Source organism: Anomalospiza imberbis, chromosome 3, assembly GCF_031753505.1.
Source record: "Anomalospiza imberbis isolate Cuckoo-Finch-1a 21T00152 chromosome 3, ASM3175350v1, whole genome shotgun sequence".
NCBI lineage: Eukaryota > Metazoa > Chordata > Aves > Passeriformes > Viduidae > Anomalospiza > Anomalospiza imberbis.
The window spans coordinates 46754834-46779896 of record NC_089683.1 but is presented as its reverse complement, the minus strand read 5'-3'; the positions used below and the strand labels follow the sequence as shown (position 1 = coordinate 46779896).

Below are 25063 nucleotides of genomic sequence, written 5' to 3'. Positions count from 1 at the left end.
GGGGAAGGGACGTCTGTTTTCATTGTGATAAATTTTCAATGAAGAAAACAATTTTCTAGTATGTGGTGACAGCCTAAAATCATGGCAGAAATTTACCTTAAATGGTCAACAAAGTAAACACAAAAGGAGTGGGATGTGGGTCGACATTTGGGGTCACCTGGAATGCACAACAACATTGAGCTCAGCCTCTAGGTTGAGCGAGTTCCTGAAATGCTGTGGCATTATCTGCCAACTCAGTATGGCTGCCTCTGTTATTTTAAGGTATCTGAAGTGTTTTAGCACTGTGAAATAGTCTGTCTCAATTGGCTTCTGAGCTTCTTAGCCAATTTCTGCCACATATAATAGGGAGAGCTCAAAGATACTAAGTGCCTGTGAGTTTCATGGAAAGACTTACCCAAGCAAAGAGCGAGCCCCAAACCCACATGCTGAGGAGGGAGAGGTTCTGGTCTCTTCCCAGAGGTGGACAGCTGGTCAACCTGGCCCTGGCAGGGGGCTGGGAGGCCTTCTGGGTTACACAGCCTGCACAAGTCTGGAGGAGAGAAGCATGTAGGGAATGAGGCTGTGTCAGTTTTGCTGCTTGCAAAGCAGCATATTAGGGAGTGCAGTTAAGCATTCAAAATGATTAGTGAGGCTGGGTTGTAAATTCCTTTCATCATTTTGGCTGTCATCCGAAAATATGTGCTCTAGATTTACCACAGATTTGCTTGGTTTGGGCCAGGGAATTTCATTAAGTAATTCCTGCATCATGTGATGCACAAGGTTGCATTAAATGGTCCGGTGATTATTTCTGTTCTTCTGTTTGAACGATCCTTTTCTGCAAAACAATACTAGCAGAGTGAGGAAGAAAAACTAAGCTTTGCTGTTTGGGAAGTACAAAGAGCCCAATCTATTTAACTGCTGGGGCCTTTTTTTTTTTTTTAATCGAATAACAATTCCCAGGATTCATTGATCTTTACATTAGTTAGAGCATCCTACAAGGACAGAAACTATGATGGGGAGAATGTGAGTAATGAGCTAGCAGCCTAGTGAATCATTTCCCCTAAAGCTTTGTATTTGCAGAGAGACAGATGGTGGGAGCTGTGAAGAGGGAGAGGCAGGAGAAAAGCCGATTTTTGCAAACAGCAGAAGTATAGAGGATGGTGAGGAAAGGAAAAAAAAAAGAAATAATCAGCAGGTAAGGAAGAAGAAGAGGCTGAGAATACACCAGCAGTTTCAAAACTAATGCATTAATGTTAAAATGGATTAGGGATAAGGGAAAATACAAAAAGGAAATTGCAGAAAGCAAAGAGCTTTGTGGCTGAGAGAGGGAAAATTTACCAAGAACAGCCCTAAATATATATTTGTAGATGAACTCTTGAGTCAGTTATTAAGTGCAAATAATAGAGAAGTAGCTGAAAGTATGCAAGACTCCATCTTGCAGGTTGACATCCTGCTGCCCAGCTGGAGCTGCCAAGCTGCAGGTACCCACAGAGGCAAAAGGCATCACTTGGATGCTCACAGCACCAGGGGTTTCTCTCATAGCACCTGTAAATTTGCAAGGGGTGTGTGGGAGAGGAAATCCATTGTCCCTAGCATGGAAAGTAAGCAAAGCAAGAGCGTTACATACTTAACACTAGGATGAGTGCAGCATTAAGACAGAAATAGAGGATTGAGATAGCCAGCTTTGAAGGCTTGCCAAAACTCAGATGACATTAATGCATGTAAAGATTTTTTTATGCAAGTCACCTGTGTGACAAAAACAGAGTTGCAAAATTTTGTCCCTCAGTTAAGTTAGATCCACCTCTCCAGAGAGGGATGTGTAGGGTGATTCAAATACAAAGTTAATTTAATAAAGCCTTGTATCCAGGACAAGAAATGCTGCCCTACGAGCTCATTTGCTCCTGGTAGGGTCTCAACTGCCATCATTTGATGCCAGTTAAGAAAATAAAGCAGCAGCCTTCCCTGTAGCCCCTCTGGGACCACCAGCAAGGCAGATAATGAAACTGGCTCATTTGAACAGCTCCACCAAAGGGTGCCTTGCTGAGAGCCTTCCTCTCATCTCCAGCCATTGACCAGACTGCAGGTAGCAGAGACATGGACATCTCAGTAACAGCGTCAGTCTGGGCAGTGAACTTGGGCAGTGTGGTCGGGAAGCTCCTCAAGGAGGTAAGAAAAGGAGCAATTCCCACCATTTAGGATGCTTCTGGGTTGTCAGATGGAGGCGCTGGTAGAGCTGACAAAGAGCCCTTGTCTTAAAGGGGAAGGGGATGTGGGAGGGAAGAATTGGGAGCTCTGTGGCCTTGCAGTGCAAGAGGTCTACTGTGGTAATGAAGTAAAACACGTCTCAGAGGGTTCCCTCACCTTCAGTGTGCAGAACAGGCACGCGTTATCTCCCAAAGCAAACATCTCTCTTGTTACATTTTGGCTGTAATTTAACAGGTTCCTCCATGCCCACATTTGTAGCAGTCTGCTAATGTTTTACCTGTGTTTGGGAAACAGATCCTGCCTGGAAGGTCACAGCTTTCGTCAGCCTCCTCCTCCACCATCCTTTATCATGATGCTGCTGCAGGGAAGCACTGCCACAGCACCCAGTTTGCAGTACTGATGGGCTGGCACTGCTTCTTCTCCCCAGAAACGCCCAGCATGGGTCTTCTGCAGAAGTTCAGGCTGGCACACTGCATGCACATCAGTATCATTACACAGCTCCAGTGTGTCACTTCTCCTTGAGCAATGGATGCTCACACAGTCCCCTCAGCCAGCGTGAACCACACTGGCACATGAACATCTCAGAAGAGCCACTTGCAAAACCCTCTCTGAGACATCAGACACACCTGTCCCACCTGCATATTGCAACCAGTGCAGGAAGAGAAATGCCTGTATTTATGTGGCATTTGTATAACAAGTAACTGCTCACAGCAAGAGGTGTTCTCTGGGATGCAGGAGAAGGACATCTGATAAAGCAGAGGTTCCACTGCCATGGCAGAAGGGTGCTGGATGCTGCTGCCCACACAGGCAAAGCCAAGCCAGGCCCTGAGATGCCAGACCACAGAATAAGGCAGCAGAGTAGCAGCTTGTCCAATCCCCCTCCAAATTAGGCCAAGAATAAGATGGAATTGCTTAGCCCCACTCCAGCCTTCATCGGCTCAGAGCCCAGCCTCAGCCTGATCATGGAACAGTGCACAGACCACCAGCTGTGTGTCTCTGTCTGTGGCCAAGATCACTTGTAAACAAACAAAAACCATCTAAAGCTAAGTTGCCCAGCTAACCAGATCAGCCAGCTGGGCTACATTTCAAGGGCTCGCTGATGTAGATGGGACCAAACAAATACAAGCACAGATACTCCCTGCATTGTGGCTCTGAGCACTGCATGCCACTGCACAGATCCATGCAAACTGGAAAAATGTCACCAGAAGCAAAAGCAGGCTTTTAAAAAATATTTGTCCTTTATTGAAAAGTATCAGGGACTTCTCCAGTTTCCAGAGGGTGAGGGGCAAGTGCCTGCTTGCCCACCTAACCCTGGGGTAAGGGGAGTTTCACAGCAACCTCTGCAGACACCAAGTCCTTGGGGCTAATGGACAGATCCAGGGAATCTCAGGTGAAACTTGGATGAACCCAGTGGATATAAATCCCCGCAGGACTGGCTGTTGTGGAAGGGAGACCTGCCAAGGAGTAGGAAACTTCCCAGGACCTACTTTGATGGTTGGGTAGATGAAGCCCTCTCTGTCTGACTTGTACCACTTTTCTAAGAATGGGAAAATGCACACTGTTGGAAAGCTCCAGAGAACTTCAAAATTGTGGATTTTCTGGGGTGCAGAAGAAGGTACTGTAATGGCAGACACTGGATAAACACCCTACCCCCCCAAAAAATTACTAAAATACTTAATAACTAAAATAGATTTTTAAAAAAAATCATTACAAGCACCACCTGCAATAAGTTCATTCTGTCTGAATTCCATTCTTTGGATTTTCCACTTTTTTTCCTAAGGAATTATATTGTGGAAATACTATTTTGGAGGCCTTCTTCAAAGTTACCTTCCTTTACTTGGGCTGACAGTCCTTACAGCATGTCTGTTCTGTTTTTCATCAGCTACGCCCAGTGAAAATCTGGTAAATGTGATGCACTGTGACTGCCACGTTCAGCACTGCAATGCTCTCGTGCCAGCCTCGGGATTTCCAGCAAGCAGCAGGTGCTGCAGTCCACTGTTAAAAACCCTGCAGTCTTCAAAGGAAGAAATTCCGTGAGAAAGACTTCTAAACAGATAACACTACTGGGGATTGAGTTGAACATCCCAGAAGCAGCGAGTGCAATAAAGAATCTTTCATCTCTAGGCTGGGAGAGGGAATTGAGCCCAGCTTGGCACTGACCAAACCCAGTCCAGGCAGTATCTGGTAGCATCAGTTCTCAGTGGGCGCTGTGTGCATCTCACACATGTGCAAATGCACACAGCCAGATGCTCTCGCCACAATCCTCCTCCCAGAACTTGCCCCCAAACAGACTGTACAGACATGCTGAAATCCATCCTCAGCACTGATAAGGCACTAGTGGTTCCCAAATGCCAAAACAACAGCATACAGAGGACAACTGACCACCCCTCTTTACAGCAGACTAAAAATATCCCTACCAGCAATGGTTCCAGATGCTCAGTACTGGCTTTCCCCACATACAGGGCAGAGAATTGTTTGGAAAACAGAGATTTTATTCTTCACTTTATTACTGCACTGCTGCAGATAGCAGAAAGTTACCCACTCACTCTTCTGCAGCCTCCTTAGTTAAGAAGCTGAGACAACAGTAAAGTGGTCATTTAGGTTAGGTTGCTGAAGACTTACTGATTAAAGAATCACGTACATACAAAACATATTGATTTTTATGGGTCCATTCTCCTCACAGCCTTACAAGAGATAGTTTTTTCCTTGAAGCACCAACTGTGTAGAAGCTGAAACAGCAGAAAGCCAGCAGTAAAACTATCCCAAAAGAGAGATGAAGGGGAGCTCTTAAAATAGGCACAATAGCACCTGAGAAGACAGACAGGGTACAATAAAGAAGTGAGAAAGAGGAAGGGAACTACACTGTAATAAAATTGAATGCAGTAGCAAAATCTATCAGCTAGCATAGACTCATCTCTTTTGGTCTCCTTTTTTCTTTTTTTTAAGAGGTAAAATAACTTAGCATTTACTATTTCTAAAAAGGAGAGGGAAAAGAGAGAAAAACAGTATTTCCCTCCAGGCTTTTGTGTCCCATTTTAACTTAGTAATTGGAAAGCAACCTACTAAAGCAGCACAGTCCCTCCTGAGGACACAGTCACACTGATGATAATTTGATGTATCGGTGTATCAGCAGTCAAGAGACAGACAGCTGCATCAAGGCAAGACAGACAGATACACAGGTACACATGCAAAACACAAGGAATGAAAACTGAACATCTCAGACCCTAACACTGATTGATGTAGTCAAGAATCCTTGCTCACTCCAGGCTGGAGTTAATTATTCTCAGAAGTAATTAACAGGTTGAAATTTAAGCTCTGGGCTGGATGGACTTGACTTTGGAGAGACAGGTTTCACCATTCCCTCAAAGTAGTGCCCAGATGATGGTGTAAGTTTGTGACTTGCTTTACTGGAGCTATACTAGGGAAAAAGCACCATCCTTATCAAGCCAGGTTATCATTTTTCTGCTGCCTGTATTTCTTAGTTGTGCACACTTGCCTGGTTTTGATGTCTTACAGAGTAGTTTGTCTCGAACAGCCTGGTGTTCCAGGCCCCAACAGCAGCTTTTTTCAGTGTTCATCCAGAGACCCACATCTGGCTCAGCCTGTGCATTCCTACACAAAATCAACACTGGATGTGATGTGACCCTGTACTGCCTTCACATCACGTGAAATAAGAGGTGTAGTTCAGCAGTGCTATTGTATGGAGAGAGGGTGGTGCTTGGGGAAAACTATCCAGGCTATTTCTATATTAAAAATGGTCTAAGCCTACATCTGCAGCGATGCCCAAACTGCTCTTTTGCAGAGAGCAAGAAGACAAGCCTTGGTGAGACACTGTCTGTGAAATAGCATTGGTGAGAAAATCCAGTGAGTGCCAGGAAATCTGGTGTCACACTGCTTGTGGCAGAGCTCAGTAAAATGAGCTCTTCAAGGAGGCAGAGGAGTCCTTGACCTACCTGCTCCCTACAATCAGGACATTTCTTAGGTAGGAAAGGCATTTATCCTACCAGTCATATGGGGTACAAACACAGGTTGCAAACAGCGTGTCTCTGAGCTCCAAGCCTGTCAGACAAGTCTCAGTGCCTCAACCCCTTGGTGCACATGGGGATTTAGCAAAGGGTTTGGAGGCATTTTGCATCAGCCCAGCTATCAGCTCTGACTATCATGCTGTAGATGTGCAAGATGTAAAAGCATGCCGTCACTTCCGATTTCTCTTTTCTCTCACATGCTTCCATTAGGGAACCTCTAATCAAAAGAAGCATTTTTCATAATTTTTTGTGTGTTGCCTGCATTTTACAACACTATAAGCAGTTATGTAGATACAGCTGCCTTGTGCCTAATGCTGAATACCAGAAGGCTGTTCTAACGAAGAGTTTACAATCTGACTCTATCTGGGGTTTGAGTGGCTAACTAAAATCCTTTGCAAATTATCTGTCACTTCTTTGTAAGCCCCTGCTTCCTTTCAGTACATCTGAATTTGGACTGGGGATAATGAACTTCCTGTATCACGGACTGAAATACAAGGAAATTCATTGTACACTCACCAAGGAAGAGTACATCAGTAAGTAGCTTATGAGGCAGCTCTGAAGGGTCTTATTAGAATGACTTATTCTCCAAGTTTCAGTGGTTTGATTAAGTGCATCATGTGATAAACACTTATAATGAACTTCTTCAGATGCTGCCAGGGAAAACCCAGCAGATGAAATGTAGAATCCCATGGCATTGCTCTCTGCATAACAAACTGATTACAAAGACAGAAAAAACATGCAATTCACTGGCTTCTCCCACTCAGGACAACACAACAGTGTTATACAATTTTCTCTTTGCTGTCCCAGATTAAAGTATCCTTGCTACTCAGTCCAGTTCAAACTAGTGCAATTTCTCTCCTACAAGTCACCAGGCAGATTACAGCTAAATGTAACTACTTGCAAGAAAGTCTAGTTATGCTTCTGATTGATTTCTTTCTTATTAAAGAAAACAAAATAATACAATCAAACATGGAAATGGTTAGAACTAGATGATCTTTAAGGTTGCTTCCAACCCCAACCCTTCTATGATTCTATAGGGAAAAAAAAAACTCCAAAGAACTAAAAAAAACCTTAAACTCACAAGTAACATATGCTAATTTGGTTTATTTAAAAACAGCAGGCCATAGTTGAGAGTATCCCTTGCAGTTTTGTCCTGGCCAATACCTATAGGGCCAATGAACCACGGTAATACATCAGCATCTGCTCTGCTCTCTCCTCACCCCCAGTTCACACCTTTGTTGCTTCTCAGCAGCACAGTCTCTCTTCTTTACTGTCCCAAGTTGTCTCTGCCTAACAAGCTACAGCACCTCTGCGAAAGGCATCCTGGTTCTGGCATGAAGAATGGGATGTATGCACTGGTTCTTGTCCTGTTAGCCAGCATAAATTACAGCACTGCTTATTCAAGGCCAGTGCTATATCCCTGGCTTGGGTGTCAGCTGGAGCAGGCAACTGTTCCAGCTGGGTGTGGTAAAGATGTCAGGAAGCACACAGAGTTAGACAAGCGCTGGACTCTTAAGTGAGGTAATTGGTATTACTTGGGACCCTTAATTCAGTAAAGGGTCAATGAGGGCATTCCCTCCCTTTAAGCTAGTTACTGACTGGTTTTCCCTCAGTCCAGATCCCAGATTTTACAGAGCAGTAGCTGAGATGGTAGAAGCTGCAAAGCCAGCCCACAGTAATACCTGCCCTCAGGCTACCTGGCCCCATATCATCGCACTGAGTAATCAGCTCTTTAGCGTCACTGGGTGAATTGCCTTAAAGGGAATTGCTTTGCAGTTCAGGTGTCGGTAGAAACAAGAGGGTAAAGGGTCACCCGACACCTGGCCGGTCACCTCAGCAGTTCTGTCCTGCCTGTCACCAGTAGGTCTGATAGCTGCCAGTGCCACAGAGTGGAACCAAACTGGCAGTGCTAATTCCTCCGATGCCTCAGGTTTTAGCTTTTATATTTTTCAGATTCTGTACTGCTTTAGTGTGTAGTTCTGAGCTTCGTATTAGGGGAGAGTAAGCTCTCTTCACAGAGTAGGAACAATTCCTTCTCTAGCTGGGGACCAAGGACAAATGATCCAAATCTCAGGCCCAAGAGGATAAACAATGGTGGACTGAAGAGAGAAAAACAAGAAGGATGGGACTTCATAAGCTAAAGCTGTAATTGGACAATTAACTCCAGTATGCTAATAGACCAAAACTTATAAAAAATTGAGAGCCCCTGACCTGTGGTCCATTTTGTGACCATTTTGGGTTCATCTTGGGTGTAGCCCTGGCTGGGCTCTTGTACTGCCCAAGGTGCATCCACTGAGGCCTTTTAATAAATAACCACTTTATCCTTTAACTCCGTCTAGCCTCTGTTCTAGGTCAGCCTTCACGAGGCACCACCTCCATCAGACGCACAGCCCTTGAATTTCCCTCCTGCCTGCCTCAAGGCAAGAGTGCTGTTGTGGCTTGATATGGAAATGAATTTTCTCAGGAAGTTGGGTCAAACCGATCAGTGGTCAGGTTTGGATATTGGCACCTGGAGTGACCACTGAAGGCATGGACACGCCTCTGAGAACACAGGGGGTTAAAAGCAAGAACTCCCAGGGGAGCTCTCTCTTTAGTTCCGGTCATAGGAAGAGTGCAGGCTCTCCCCTGCCCAGCCATGGGCTGGGTGGGGGAGGGGAAGCCATGTGGCCTGGTCGAGGTGAGCCGAGGGGGCTGAAGGACTGGAACTGAGCCAGCTCCTGCGTATGGAAGGGTGGAGAGAAGCGGAGATGCCTTTGTTGTCCCCCCTCAGAGGGAAGAGACAGAGAGTCTGATGGCACCTGTAAATTTGCCAGTGAAGGAGAAGGAGAAGGGTGGGGGGGGAAGATGCCCAGTAGGGGAGTTGGAGTTCTGGGCAGAGATTTCAGCTGTCTGGGGAGTCTGAACTTTTAACCCTATCCTGGGAAATGAAGGCTTTGTAAAATATTACTCCTCCTTGATTTATAGTAAAAGAGAGAAAGTCTGGAACCTGAAATGATAGAAGAAGAATTTTTTTAGGTGGGAGGAGATGATGGAGTGGTTTGTGGCTGGACCTTTCTTGCTAGCCATAGACTGAACCAAATTCTCCTGCAATAGACACTGCATTTTAAGGGGATGCAGTGGTGAACCAAAAAGACCTGCTTCAGCAACCACCAGCACAGGAATGGCAAGAACAGAAAAAAACTGAGGAGGGAATGGTGATGCCCTCTGTCTTTAGGAACATAATCTCTGTTCTTAGACCCTCAGCCCCAGGGGGAAAACGAGGAAGGACTGTGGTCCCAGAATGAGAAGCTGAACTGTTGTCTCTTTTGGTCCATGGCAAAGCATCCTTAAAAGAGCCCTATGAGCAGTCTGTCCATGCACGGTGGTGAGAGCACTGTGACATGGAAAGGAGAGTGTCACCATGGCAGATTTTCTCCGGATAGTTGCCATGTGTGACACAGAAACACAAGGGTGGCAATTGTGTTTCCTGGGAGAGGCTGTGGTGCAAGTGAGACTTCTCTCTCCTTTAAGAGACTGAGTATTGATTATCTGAAGGGTGGCAACTTGATCAGGAATCCTAGGTGGTGTCTCACTGTGGTTTTGTTGGAAATTAGTTAGGGGGAGGAGGAGTGTTTTGGAGAGTCTTCATCCTAGATTTAGTGTGTGTGGCTTCTATAGTAGTAGTAGTTTAATAAAGTTTTTTTTCTTTGTTATTAAGTTTGGGCCTGCTCTGCTCTGTTCCTGATCACACCTCACAGCAATTATTTGGGAAGGTGCATTTTCATGGGCGCTAGCATTGCACCAGCAACAAACCATGACAAGTGCCCAGCCTGGCACAGAAGCTGCCATCACCATCACTTGTGCACCATCACTAGAAAGCCTCTGGCACAGACTTGGGAGAATGGTTTTGGTTATGGCTGGCATTGAACTGTGCTCCCCACTCCATCTGCTTCTCATGCCCAGGAGCAGTGCCACATCCCCTGTCATTGCACTGAACGGCCTGCTAAACCACCTCACTAAATACCAGCTACCAAACCCCAAGATGTTCACAGACACACAGAAAGCCTTGCCAGTGAGATCCAGTGCTGGCAGTTTGCACCAACACTAGAGTTGGCCCAGAGGCAAGTCTAGGAGCATCCTTAAGTACAATAGCAATGTGTTAACATGCCACATGAGTCGACAGCCTCATCACACCTAGTGCAGCTGTTACAAAGAGACCTAGGGAGAAAACATTTGCCAGATGAAGAACACAGGCAGGAATATCAAGTGGACTTGTCAGATGAATTACAGCACTGGTGGGGGGAAGATGCCCTGCTCCTTGGCTTGACTATCAGAATGCTTATCCATCAGTTCTGTTTTAAAGAATGGTCCAGCAATTATGGCATCTCAAAAAAGTCGTAGAGGATGGTAAAAACTGTTGGTGTTTTTTTCAAGCAGCCAACCTGTAAACACAACAGCAGTTTAAAATGTACATCAAACCGTATGTGAGCTTTCCTATGTACCCTTACTAGCCATTAAGTTTCCCCAGGCCATGCTATTATTCAATTAATAGGACTGCAAGCTATAACTGAAGGGATAATACACTTCTCAGAACTCATCAGTTGTGATGCCATGTGAGAAAGAGGGCCTTACCTTGATTTATTTTATAGCCAAAGGGAATACATGTATCTAATAGCAAGAAAAAAGGTATCTTCAAAACACGGTTCTATGCAATCAGCAAGAATCAATAACAATAACAATACTGCTATTAGACTCAGTCATCAGAGAACAATGGAATTTTAAATCTGTAAACCAAGCAAAAATTTGCACATTCAGTCTTTTCCACTTGATAAAGGAGCCTTCCTCCTACATGACAAAACAGGAAAAGGCGTTTGTGCTTTAAATCATGGATGCTAACTTATCCACAATCTAGTCTGAAACTGTGAATCAATTTGGAATGCCATTCAGCAGCTGCCTTTTTTCTGGTCTCATACTTGGATGTATTAAATACTGTCCACAGATTTCCTTTGTAGGCCTGTCCCCAGGGACTGAAAACCTGGTGTACTCAACTCATAAATAAAGCTAGTGAGACATGAGCAAGAAAAAACATAGCATACTTCTGGGCATCACTCCAGGAAAATAAATATGCAAGATGGCACATCACCCTACACAAAGCTGGCAAAGGTAAAATAACATTTGGGTTCGATCATTATGGAAAAGAAAATAATTCTGTGTTCATATGTACAAGCTGATCTTCCACTGAGACAAAAGGGCAAAGGTAAGACTGGAATTTGACTCACAAGAAAACAAACCTCCTGGAAACAGTTGTGGCTTATTTAACCAAATTGAAGGAATCAAGTCTGAATCTGATCCCTGGCTTTCAGAAGGCCCTTGAATTCTCTAGGAATGACCAACACCATTATTTCCTATGTCTGTGGTTCACAACTCTTCTTATGGCATATGCTTGCTTTTAAATTCTAGGTATACCTTTCCCTCAACAGCTACAATGCATGACTTTATACAGTAGCATTAAAACATGGTAAAGAACAAAAGAGGAGCAATTGTCCTGCTTTCCTATAATGGGTTTGGATGAACATGCCCTCCGGTTTACATCAGTGCTTCACTCTTTTCTTCTTGAATAGGATATTACATTTATGGGCATTGACTCTTTCCTCAGAGTTTATTATTTTGCTCTCCTTCTGCTCTTCTCTCATTTTCAGTCTTTTCTGCCTTTTTTTTTTTTTTTTTGTCTAGTCTCCTGAATCCTTATTTTCCTATTAGGCTTTGCACTTTCTAACCCCCAGGTTAATTTACTGTTGTTATTTATGAGATACTGAAAAGTTTAAGCCGATCTATATAATGTCTGACAACAACAGGATTGCACAGAAATACTCATTATTTAAGGGATGAATTGGCAGAAGACACATCCTGCAACTATGCAGATTGCAGACAGATGTCTACCTGTGTTTTTTGGCTGTGATTTGGAAATGTACAGAATTTTTTGAGAGCAAATGTGATGTGCTCTTGGCAATTTTAATTTCATTATGGATTGGTCCATATTTTTGCTTTTAGGGATGATGGCTTACTGTTGTCTTATAACTGTTTGCCTGGTGATGTTTGCTTGCAATTTTGCTTGCGCTCTTAAATTTTATACATGACAGTAGCACTGCACACTTGCTGCACAGAGAAAGGTTTAGAACAAGCTATTTATTGATGCCACATTCCATTAATAAGATTAAAAATTTGGAATTTAAGGAAAATAACTTAAAAGTAGTGACTCACTCTATTTCAAATATTGTTTGCTCGGGTACTCTTACTGTTGCTTTGTGTGTGCATTTTAAAATTACTTTATCCTTTGTATGACTGAACATGCTTATGCTATCTGGTATGGCTACTTGCATTGGACAAAGAACCTGCAGGGAAGATATTCATCCCTGTGATTGAATGACTGGTAAAATATGGCACCAGGGTTCAATGAGAGGTATATATGCATATGTGCTGGACTTGCACATTTGTTTATGGGACTGCAAGGGTTGACATAGTTGATATAGCACATGTAAGCCTTAAGGCACCTGGAGATTTTAATTTGGACAACAGAACACTCAGTGTGCCTTTGAGTGTGAGAATCCCAAGGGTGTAGGAGTACAACAAAAGGAGAAAAGGGGCTGTGCAGGATATGTGCACATCTAGCACCCATCATTACTGGTAGGTAACTCATTCTCTGTTTTCCTCCTAGCAATTATCCGCATGTAGCATATATCTATATTTTCACTGCAGTGTACTCAATAACAACCATTAGTTCCTTCCGTGGCAGACTCAGATTCCTGAGAGGTTGCAATAGGAGCAACACTTTATGTTGCAACCCATCAAGAGTTGTTAATATATGTAACATCTGTTGAATTGGGAAGACAGAGCTTCAGGATGATGCTCTGTAGATGTCTAAGATAAATAATTTTCTTGCTGAAATTGTCAGCACAGATGCTGCTCTGACAGAGTATGATCTAATGTTTTACCTGGAATTGCTATAACAATTTTAAAAGAGTCATGCAGTCTGCAATAACTAGGTAGGAAGTGAATATCTTAAAATACTTCACTTTTTGTAGTTAACAGGGCACTTTTTACATCCCAAGTGTAAAGAGATGACTGACTCAAATAACATGGTTTGACAGAGGAATACAGAAAGTTGAATTCTCTAGTTTAGGTGGACTAACCTAAACTATGATGGTATGAACCATCATAGGTTCATAACCATCATTGACAGAAATTGGAGGAGTCCATTAAGTACTCTGTATCCAGAGCACAGAGCACAGAAGAGGAATCAGCTTGATTTTTCCATCTCTCTTGTCATTGAAGTGATGGCAAAAAGTCATTAAGGGCATAAAATTCTTGTCAAGGATAGGGACTTCTGTGAGCTGATGGTTCCAGACACCAGTCCCAATGTGAAGCAGGAGAACTACCATATTTACCTTAGATGCACACTTCAAGAACCTTCAAGAATTCAGCGAGGTGGGCAAAGACATTTAATGTAGACTGCTGCAAGTTCAACTTCTTTGAAGCCTTTCAGGACTGGCCACTGCTCCAAAGCCAGAAGATGGTTTAAAACATCATGTAGCAATTCCTGAAATGTACTCAAGGTACTTCACAGGTCTAGGAGGAAAATCTCATTTTCTTTGCCAATTAGAATTGCCTCAATAACTCTATGAGATCTTACCATTGTGCAAGAATGAGTGAAAAGCAGCACTTCCTATTCTTAACAGCTATCCAGCATGCAGGCTAAGTGAGGGAACAACTTGAAGAACAGATACCAAATAATTCCTTTGTTTGGTGGCTCCAAATGCTGGAAGTCCATTAGTTCTACAGTTACTTCTACAGTTACTCTTTTCAGGATATTTGGAAAGCAGGACTCTTTTGGCAAGTAGTGATTTAAAAGGTTAATTTTGCTGAGTCTTACTTGATTTTGCCAAGTAATCTGAAAATTAGAAGGACTGACAGGAAAGAATAAAAGGAAACAGCTATCCCTGGAACATGGAAATCATTGCCTTATTGGCCTGTGCTTGAAGATGTCCATTCAGGGCAACTCTATTCTGAGCAGATGCCTTCAGCTGTTTTTCATTTCCTGTCTGTGTTTGTAAAAGAAGTATCTGCTGAAATCTTACAAGCAGATACTCTGCAGACTAAGCACAACACAAAAAAAGATTTTATGCAAATACCATAATTAACTTCTTCCTGGCACAGAGAGTAATGTCACATTCTCACACTATTGACATGAAGCCATATAAGATTGCTAACAATCATGATGACCTTTCTAGTTCAGATATTTGTCCACTGGAAACTGGCTTAAGGGTCTGACTTAACTGTAAATAGGCCATCCAAAAACTATCAGATGACAAAAACTTTCTGTCATGACTTGTATGGTGTCAAGACCTAACCTATATCCTGTAAGTTACCCATTTCCTACAAGGAATTACTTTATACTATCATATAACAGAATAGCAACCACCTATTCTGCACAGAAATATTTACCTACTTTCTAGTGTTTCAGCAAGCACAATTTCCCTGAACTGACAGAATTTTTACAGTAAAAAGAAAGGTAAGGGTTCTGTGGTTTGGGGAAGTCAAAGGGAAATTCACTGCCTGATTCAAAAGCAAGTATCTATGTGACCATGTCTAAATTGATGGGATTCTGTAGCTCACTGCCTTCAACATGGAAACTTTTAAAAAAGGGGAAGGACACATTGATTTGTATGTGTGAATTTTCCAGCTAATCTTCCCACTTGACTAATAAGAAACTGAGTGATGCATTTGGGGTTTATTATTTTAATCCTCACTGTTTGAAAGCCCCCCTCTGAGGGTAAATGAGACCTCCACAGCTGTGTGACACTGTAATTGAACCAAAAGTCCTTTGGACCTTGAGCAAACATGGTATATAATCCATAGCCCCTCCTCCCCAAGCCCTATCCACTCCAGATATATTCTGGCACAAGGACCACCAGCAGACTGCGCGTGAGAATTAGGATGCTGCTGTACTAACCCACCAAACTCACTCAGGTGCCCAGATGCCAAGGTGCTCTAAGGAAAGGACAACATGCCCATTTCTGTGGTCAGTCCTGTATCCTTGCAGTACAAAATGTGGTTAAGCATTATTTTCAAAAAGGTTTCAGGTCTGCTTTCATTGGAGCATAGATCCAGGTCTTAAGTGATTATGTAAATGAAGTAATTATGTAAATCTGTAAGACTTATGCCAACTGGAATTAAGACTGAGGATGTAAACGTGGACCTTGCTATCTTGCATTTGGTGAAGGAGATTTTATTTTTATGAACATTGTAATATATGAAAACCTTAATTCTAACACAAATTTTTACTAACAAATCAGGTTGATAGGCAGAATGATAAAGTTTAAGCATAATTCGTTATTTACAGTTTTCAAAATCATACACAAATCCCCGTGTTCTGAGTGTTAAGCTCTCATGACCTATACATATGTTGTTTATCTTATTAGACTACATGTGAATGAAGTGAACAGCTGTGACCTCCCCTTGTACTTCAAAAGGTTTCTGATAAAAAACAAAAAAATCCTCTTTAATAAAAAAATTCTTAATTTGGAGCCATTCATTCTGCTTATATAAGGACTTCTGAATGTAACAAAAACATGGAATAATTTCATAATTAATAGTGAAGAGGCAGGTAAAGGAGAATCTCACACCTGTTCATATGCAGTTTTGGAGTTATCTCTTAACATTTCAGTTACAATGCATTGTTCATCACCACTGTTTTCCAACACAGAACCAGACTCATTGTAAATGAATATGATGTTCATGTAAGCCTCCATGTGGGCTGAAACTGAGCTCAAGCAATGCCATTTCCTCTTTGTGCAACTTTCAGTTACCTAAAATATGTTATTAAAAGGATCTCCCTCTTTCCATACATAATTTAAACAATTCTTTGTTTGATTGGGTGTGACTTTTAAAGTGTAATCATTAAACTGATACTAGTATTTATTTTTAATAAAGTCACTAATATTACTGTGTCTGCTCTGCAGGCTTATATTGCTTTTATTACACCAAATTATTTCTTTCAAATAGCTAACAGTACACAAAAACTAGGTGTGTGTAACCCATTGTTAAACTAATGCATAACCTTATGTAGTCTCATAGAGATTTAGTTTATGTCAAAAAATGAGACAATCAGTGTAAGTTTGGAATGTGACTAAAACACGATACACATATTTCACTGTAAAGCACTTAGAGCAATTATCACCCAATATCCCATCTCTATGCCTCCTGGACTGAACACACTCCTTTTTTCCCCCTGAAAACACAGCTCTTCAAATATAAGCACGCATAATGAGAATACAACAACAAAACAAGAAAAAAGGCCTCTGTACTCAGCTGGAGAATGAGGCTGCTGCCTCCCCAGCTACAAGATGGTGCTGATAAACTTGGCTTTCTGCAAGACAGCTGCTTGCAGCTTCTGCTAAGCTGTGCACTCAGCATGGGATGTGGAAGAGAGGAGATAGGGGTACTGGGATAGGAGCCTGGAAACAGGGAATATTGTAGCTCATATTATGGTGTGGAGGGAACTCAAGAAGGAAAATGCAACCAAGCCATTGGTTTGTGACTCACTGACACCATGTATTTTATTTGCCTTGCTCTTGGCCTGTGCAAGTTTGATGATCTCTGTCCTTGGTCTTCTTCCACTTACTCCCACTGCTATGTGAGCTTTTGCATGTGTCAAATGACCCAGATGTTTTTCCTCCACTCACTGTCTTCCAATTTGACTGAGCAACTCCGGGGATTAACAATCAAAAAAAAAAAAAAAAAAAAAAAGAACGGGGTGTATTTTCAGTAACAAACTCAGCAAGTAACTGAAAACTAAAAATTAATTAAAATATTTTTAAACATTTAGTTAGTAGATGAGTGATTTGGTGTCTTCTACTTTTTAAAATGTTCATATGTAATCATATTTAGAATAATTTAAATTCTATGATGAATTACCAGAGTCTGTTACAGATTCTCTGCCTTTTAAGACTAAAGTAACAGAAAATTTGCTCATGCTTGCCATATCACTGCCTGGAGAGATGCAGGAACACGCAAAGAAAGCAAGCAGAACATAGTTGTAGCTGGCTAGGCTCATTTAATCTAAATGTTTAATAACCAAATGTTCCTAATAATAAGTAAGAAATAGCAATCTATTCTGTATCAAAGGATACATTTGAACTCCCTCGGCAAGTTTGGCTTAATCTTATGAGGTATGTGTTAGTGGAAAGGAAATACACAAATAAAAGATGAATATGTTCTGAACTATTTTACCAACAAAGAGGAGGGGAGGATACAGGAATGAACTACACAGTTCTGTACTTTGTTCTTGAAACGAGCAGAATAACTTCCCTCAAAGCACACACTGTGAACTGCACAGAATGTGACGAGAGCCCAGGCCTGGCCAGATACCCAAATCAGCTCACTCTGCCCAGCTGGAGTCACGTTGTGTCAGTGGACACGTTAACTTAAGGAACAAAGCAGTGATAAGAACATATTTACCCAGCTAAGAGGAAAAGTGCAGTAAATCTCTCTCTGTCATTTTCCACCATGTTCCTCAAACAGTTACATAAACCCAACCCACATTTCTCTCTTACTATGTCACAAATATAATCCTCTCTCTAATAAAATAATATTAGCGAAAGATCTACGTCTGAAAAAACATGTTAAATAATTTGCAGGCATGATTAACAGTTCTGCTGAATGGTAAAAATCTGGTTATAACAGCTAGGGTATGGTGGTTTTTTAGGGGCAGGATAAAGTTTATTTGATTCTCTGTAACTGTGTGTCCTCAGCTGAACCTACCAGCCCTTTGCTGTGTGAGGATTATAACTCACACTGCAGTTGGATCAGCCTCTGTTTCTATTTTTAGTGTAGATCTTGCTCCTTATTTAGTCCTGATTGCATAGCCAGAACTGCATTCTCAGCAGCTCAGTGAAAAGCCTGCCTGTTCCATTTTATAACTTTTCCAGACAAAAAGATGGGAAGCCTGTAGCTTTCCAAATAGTCTTATTTTAGGAGCTTGCAACACGATACAGTCCAAAAACCTAAGGGCCACATGAATCCCTGCTGAAATACTATAGACTTTCCTGAAGTTTTACACAGCAAGAATTTGGCTGCTTCTAAGTTAACTGGGATATTAAAAAAAAAAAAAACAAAAAAACCACCAAACCAAAACAAACAAAAAAAACCCCAACCAAAATATCCCAAGAAACCCAAATAACCAGAACCAAACAAACCCCAAATTCCCCAAAAACCTTTTTTATCCTAAAAACTTAAAATATATCTATTGAAACAGTAATAGACATCTGGATCAAATTTTTCAAAAAGCATTTTATCCTCCTTAGATTCACAGTTTATAAATCCAATTCAGGAAGGCAACTACTAGCCAAAAAAGAAATAAACAAGGAAAAATGGAAAATGTTTGTTTTAAGAACTCTCTTAGCAGGGATGACCACAAAGAAGTAATTTTCTGCCACTCAATTAAAACCATAAGAACATTCCTGGTTTTGAACAAAGTTTTCCCACTACAGCAAGGAATTTCTGCAATTCTGTCAGCATCAGCTAAAATGCTTCACCTTCACTTCTAGGATTTCCTTCTGGAATATCTCCTCAGTCATTTATACTTCACAAACTATAGTTCCATTCACTGCATGCAAGTGCATAACTAAAACCCAAGATTAAGATGATCAAGACCACTGTGAGGCTATAAACACACAAAATGCAAAAAATCTACATGGATAATACATGTAAAATACATTTTTATCCACATGTACTGAAACACAATGTCAATAATGGGTCTTATTTTCATGTGAGAAGAACTGCATCTTACCATACACTGAAATTACACATAACTCCAAACAGGTCTTTTATTCCTAACACAAGATACTTATAGCCTTGCATGCACAGACCTCTTGAAAGTAATCCTGAATCCTTTCTCTCCAAACCTGCCATAAATTGCTAAGGAATCATCATGCTGGTCAGGCAGTGGTCACTGAATTCAGTTGAAGTTTTATTGTACATGTAAGAATATCCAGCACTCCTCCTGTAGTGGGGAGATTGATTGCAGACAGAAATCTCCCTCAACTGCCCCTGTATTCAGGCTGTTGACTAGTCCTTTCATGGCATACTGAGAACACAAAGGCGGATTTATAAGAAAATTAACTGGAGGAGTAAAGAATTAAAATCAGTGAAGAGAAGGAGGGACTGATATATTCTCATTGTAAATTTAATTACCCCTTTGTCAAACACTGGACAGACCACTAAGCCAATAAAAAACAGAAGTGCCATAAAAATTATGCATTCAGCAGGTCTGCATTTGCTTATTCTGTGTTCCCTAAACATCTTACTGATTCTGTGAAAATGGAGAATATTCCAAATACATGAAGTCAAGTTCCATATCTTGATTTAAATGACAGACTTGGAATGCCAGAAGAAGTACTCTAGATCACTATCTGGAAGGCAGCCGGTTAGAAACTGAAAGAACTGGAAGTCATTAACTGAAAATACCCAAGTACTTGAAAGCCTGTTCATTCTAGCAGTTCTCAGGAACATTGCACACTTGTACCCTGAGTGGAGATTACTGAAATTTGGATATTTGGGATGTGGAGTGTCTTGGCTGAGCTTCTCAGTGTTACACATAAAGTTGAAACTCTAGCACATTTGGACAATTATAATTAAAAAATACTGATACCAAGGCACCAATGTGCAAACTGGGGTGATGAAATAACGATTTGTGTGCCTACAAATTAGGAACAAAAATTTAAGCATGACTATTCTGAGAAAAAGGTATTTAAGAACAAGAGTTTTATTCTCAAAAAGCCACTCAGATTTTTTTTCAAGATTACACTGAGAGAATGAACTGCACCTGAAATCCTTCAGAAAATACCTAAAAACCTAACACAGCCAGAGACTAAGATAACTTTCTTTAAGCCCTTTTCAAGAAGGATCTTTTGAGCTAATGCATGACAGAGGAGCCCAAGAAACTGATACTGAATTGCAAGGGTCCAGGACATAGTTTGAAAGTCTGTAGGCCTTTGTATTCCAGGAAGGTGTGGAGAAGTTTTTCACAGGGAGACCCTCTATGGAATCATTACAAGCTTCTGGCATAGATTTTCTTATGAAACACCACAGCATAGTGCAAAAATATCAAATTGCTCACAACTATTCTGGACAAATTTTTTCATAAAAAATGTGACTGCTGAACCCATTTGGAAGAAAACCTGATCTAAGTGTATATAGCTTTGTTTGTAATTCAACACTATAAAGAGTACCCTAACAAATTATGAGTATTTTGCAACTGATGTAGTAACTATTTCTTTATTTTCAGTTAAAAGTGACCATTTCTCTGTTGTGAATTAGGAAATCTGCATAACATTAAAATAAATTACTCAAGTGCCATTTTAAATCCAAATTAAGTAGGTCACTTTGAAGTCAGCTTTGATGGGCAGTTTTGTTGTTGGTTTTGGTTTTCGTTTTCAAATGAGAGCATGAGTCTGTTCCCTCAGCACCACTTAATCACTGGCAACGTTCATGAAGCGCAAACAAAAGGCCTCTTCTATTTATCCATTATGTTCCTAAGAGGTGAGAACAGCTTGATGGAAATGAAAATCATTAAAGCATTCTGCACTACCATTAACTGTCTGAATATGTGTCTATGCAAATGCAGCACATTACCCAGTGAAACTGTAGCCTCATGACCTTTTGCATTGAAAATCTACGCCTTATGACTCTCTTAACAGTTGAAATGCTTTCTATGATGTGTCTTTGTGTAAGTGTTTGGTTTGGACAGGTACAGTAATGGAGTGCAAGCCATTTCACAGGAATATATTTGTTCCAGATTCCCCTTCACCCTGCCTGGGGAAGGGATAACATCAGAGATACCTGATTTGCAACAGTGCTACCGTACAAATAATAACCCAAAATGTGATTGCCCAGATCCGATCCTGCATGCATTTACACCCATAACTTCACTCAAATTAGTAGTTCCATTTAAGACACAATGACAATATAATAATGCAAAATTGTAAGTGGCTTGTAGGATTAGAGGCCTAATTAGATATTAAACCTACTGTCCCAATTCTTTAGAACTTTGTCCTTTGTGCAGCCATTTATGCCCAACCCAAATGGTGTGCAGAACCTGGCTATTCCCACTCGGTGCCATGGTGCCCACCCGACTAGATGGGTTAATGTATGGAACTTAGAGAGTTTAGTCCTCCAACAGCGGTACCTGGTGATAGTAATGCACAACAACTCCAGTCTTCTTAAAAGCTTGAACCAGAGACATATTTACGGTAGCCCAGACAACAGGTTACAGGACATTTGTTGCTGTTCAGTCTGTCTCTCTCCTTGGCAAAACTTAGGTCAATCTTCAGGCACAAATTCGCACCCGCTGCATAAGCTTTTCTAGAACTAAGTCTTTGGCAGAGGCTATCTCCCCCTTCTTTGGGACATAGACCTTTGTTGCATACTTTTATGTAGCAGCAGAGTGGTTAGGACAGTGCTTTATTCAACAGCAGCTGAAGAGGCAACAGCAGACTGGATTCTAGGCTTTCCATCTGAAGGACACCAAGCCAACCTCTCCTGTCTCACAGTCCTGGCATACTCTGAGGAGAATCCTTCAATCAGCAGGTAGATGCATGTAAAGCATCTCTTACCTCCAGTTTGTGATTTTGCTGATGACAGGAAGACTTAGAGGACAAAAAGAATAAGGAAATTTTAATTTCCTAGGCCTGCTGATGTTTTTTTTCATTGGACAATAATTAGATACCTTACATACACAGTACTGAGTGCAGGGACAAAGGACCTTTAGGCAGGTGCCCTTATTACTAATTTATTTGGATGTTACGAAAAGTTATTAAAGCATCTCAAGGCCATGCTGGATGGGTGTTTGAGCATGCTGGTCTAATGGAAGGTGTCCCTGCCCTTGGCTGAAGGTTTGGAACTAGATGATGTTTGCAGTCCCTTCTAAGCCAAACCATTCTGTGGTTCTATTTGAAGCACATGGAAAAGAATCAATCAATGAAACTGAATAACCCTAAAGGTCTTCTTCTGAATTTGGCAAATTGGCACATTTAAAAAATTTGATTTAGTAAAATGGTCCCAAGGAACAAACCTGAATACCAACCTGCTAGTCAACTGGCCAGCATGCTGGGGGGCAGTTTAGGACCATAAGAGCAAGAGCCATCAAAAGCAGCATTCCCACAGTGCTCAGGGACAGCACTGGAAGGCAGGGTGATGCACTGGTCTCAGCAGCCCTTTACATTTCCAGTATAATTGCAATATATGGTAAGTAACATTAAAAAGGATCCAAAGGAGGAAATTATGAATTCTACTCTAATGCTACAGTTCATACCAAATAATTTGGAACTTTTAAGCCTTGGAAGTAGCAGTGTTATAATTTTATAAACTATTAAATTAAAATAAACTTTAAAAGTTTTGGGTTCTTAGGGAACATATATGTTATGCTAACAACAATACAGTATTTACTGAAAAGTTGTGCCTATCACAGGCTTGTTCGTCTCATTTTTTGTCAGAACACAAGAAATAAAGCTGTTTATGTTTCCAGGTAATGCACTTTATCCCTTTGGCAATAACTGCTGTATCTTCTCTTTATCTGAGTGGAATTTACTTCTAAACTGAACTATTTAATTTAAAACATGCTAATACTTCAAATTGTGATAAAAGATTAAAGTTAGTCAGGATAAGCTTGAAAAACATGGATGCTGTAGATTCCTTTGTCTAAAAGAAGTAATTTCTGAAGTACTTTAAAAAAAAAGCAATTCTGTGCCAGTAAGAAAAAGAAGAAATTAAGGAACTGACTAATAACCTTGGCTGGAGCAAGACAGGGGAAACTCAGATTACTGGTTTTGAAAGCTTGATCACAAAAATTAGTGGCAGCTAAAACATGTGGTCCTTAAACATGCTATTTTTTCCTCCAACAGCAACTAAGAAAAGGTGGACATTTTTCATAAGAAATCCCATTTCCTCTTCAAACAAATAGATATTAAAAAAATAGAATGCTTTTAAAAGCTTATTCATTACAGTACAAAAATACAGTCTGTATTTTATTGTGTACCTAAAGATCTACCCAGAATAGCCACCATAGCTACTATCTTTAGACAACGATCAAGAAAAAAAAAAAATCAGGGTATGGAGAAAAGGTATTGTTTAATGAAAGACATACCCATTTTCCTCAAAGCACAAGAGACCTTGGCACTGATAATTCTTGTTTCAAATGTCCAGCTCTAATGCCTTGTTTCAGACTGTTGCTACAGCTTTGCAGACATGCCCACAACTACACTTGATTTACTGACTGATTATCTTCTGTTTCCTTTTAAAGGTAAAGAATGTGTCTAAAGCTGAGCTGGAGAATGTGATCACTTCTTAGAAGGTTCTCTTTCCTCTCTGAACAATGTGAGACTCTTTCAAAGTTATTTTTATGGCATAATAATTTCCTATTTCCCCCTGTGCATTAGTAATTTCATTCACCTTTTTCTTTTTTTTTTTTTTTTTCAAAAATGTCCTAATGCAAACACATCAGTTAATTATTAGAGATTAAAAATGAAACAGGTAAAAAGCCTCAATCCTGTCCTCAGAAAAACAGGACAAAGTACTGTCTCCACAAGATAGCTTACAAAGTAGCACAGGGAAAGGAAGGTGGAGGTGAAGTGTGAAGAGGCTGGAATATGGAATAGTACTTGATACTTCACAGATTTTGGGGGCAGTGTTGTTTCATCTTATTAGCCAAGTCATCAAGTTCCTGCTTTTGGACAAAAACAAGTGTTACTGATTTTCTAAGCAAAACAGCTGCAAGATTATTCAAGACACAGCAGGAAACATGCACCATATTATAACAGAATCCAGTCCCAGTCACTTGAATGCACAGCTCCCAGAGAGACCATGGCCCATTTCTGTACGTGACTAGGTGTTCATAAACAGCATACATGATTTTCCTCCCCAAATCTGGAAACAGAATCAGTGTCTTGCCCTTCAGTCTGTCCTAAATTCAATTAGCACATGGCATTAGATTAGCAGATCTACTCTATATTGGGGGTTTTCCCCATTTTGCATCTCCAGTGGTACCTTCCTCAAGCTTAGAGACATAAAATGATCAATACATTATTTGCAAACTTCAAATTGTCCAGGTAGATCTGTGTGCTGATGGGTCTGCAGACAGTCATAGTAATAAGAAGAAGAATATCTCAATATTAAAATAACATAATAATATCATCCCTTCAATGAGAGTACTGAGGAAAAAAGGAACACTAGCAAAAAGCGTTAAGTGAACCCTTTTGAAAGTAGGCTTCAGTAACCACAAAATTATTTTTTTAGAAATCTAGATAAGAGCCTTACTTCTGAAATTGCATTAAACTTCATTTCAGATGAAGCAAGCCTGAAAATGTTAGCCTTAAAGGACTGTAGAACACTAGACAATACTTAGCTTACAATAAAACAAACATCTCCACTTCCCCAAAAGCCAGAACAAAATACAGGGTCCAAAGGAACTCTTTAGATAGTACATAATTCAATTTTTGGAACACATATGGTACTCCAATGAAACGTCAAAAATCTCTTGGGATGTGCTACATAGGTTACAATGCAGAACGGGAGGTCCAAAGGACCTCCAAAGGTGTAAAAAATCTGTAGCTTAAAGTAAACAGTGACTACTACAGGGCTCAAGATAAAATTGGAATATAGGAAAACAAGTAATTTATCTATACCTGTGGTGCCACAGGAACCATTGTGAGGCCTTGTTTTATTTGACAGCTTCATTAATCCCCAAGAGGCTACAATGTGGGCAACTCTGAGGACACTGAGATACTTCAACATAAATTGGTGAGGCTAAAATGCAGCCAGAA

The 25063-nt window shown here is 40.9% G+C and overlaps 1 long non-coding RNA gene across 1 annotated transcript in view; it reads right to left on the bottom strand.

The window, feature by feature from the left end:
* The window catches only part of LOC137470682 (uncharacterized), a 34341-nt gene that overhangs the window by 1338 nt on the left and 7940 nt on the right, over positions 1-25063 (bottom strand). Inside the window, exon 3 of the long non-coding RNA XR_010997200.1 lies at positions 1-529. This exon is cut by the window's left edge and continues 1338 nt beyond it. This is a non-coding gene — a long non-coding RNA (uncharacterized lncRNA). The remainder of the gene's footprint in view (positions 530-25063) is intronic.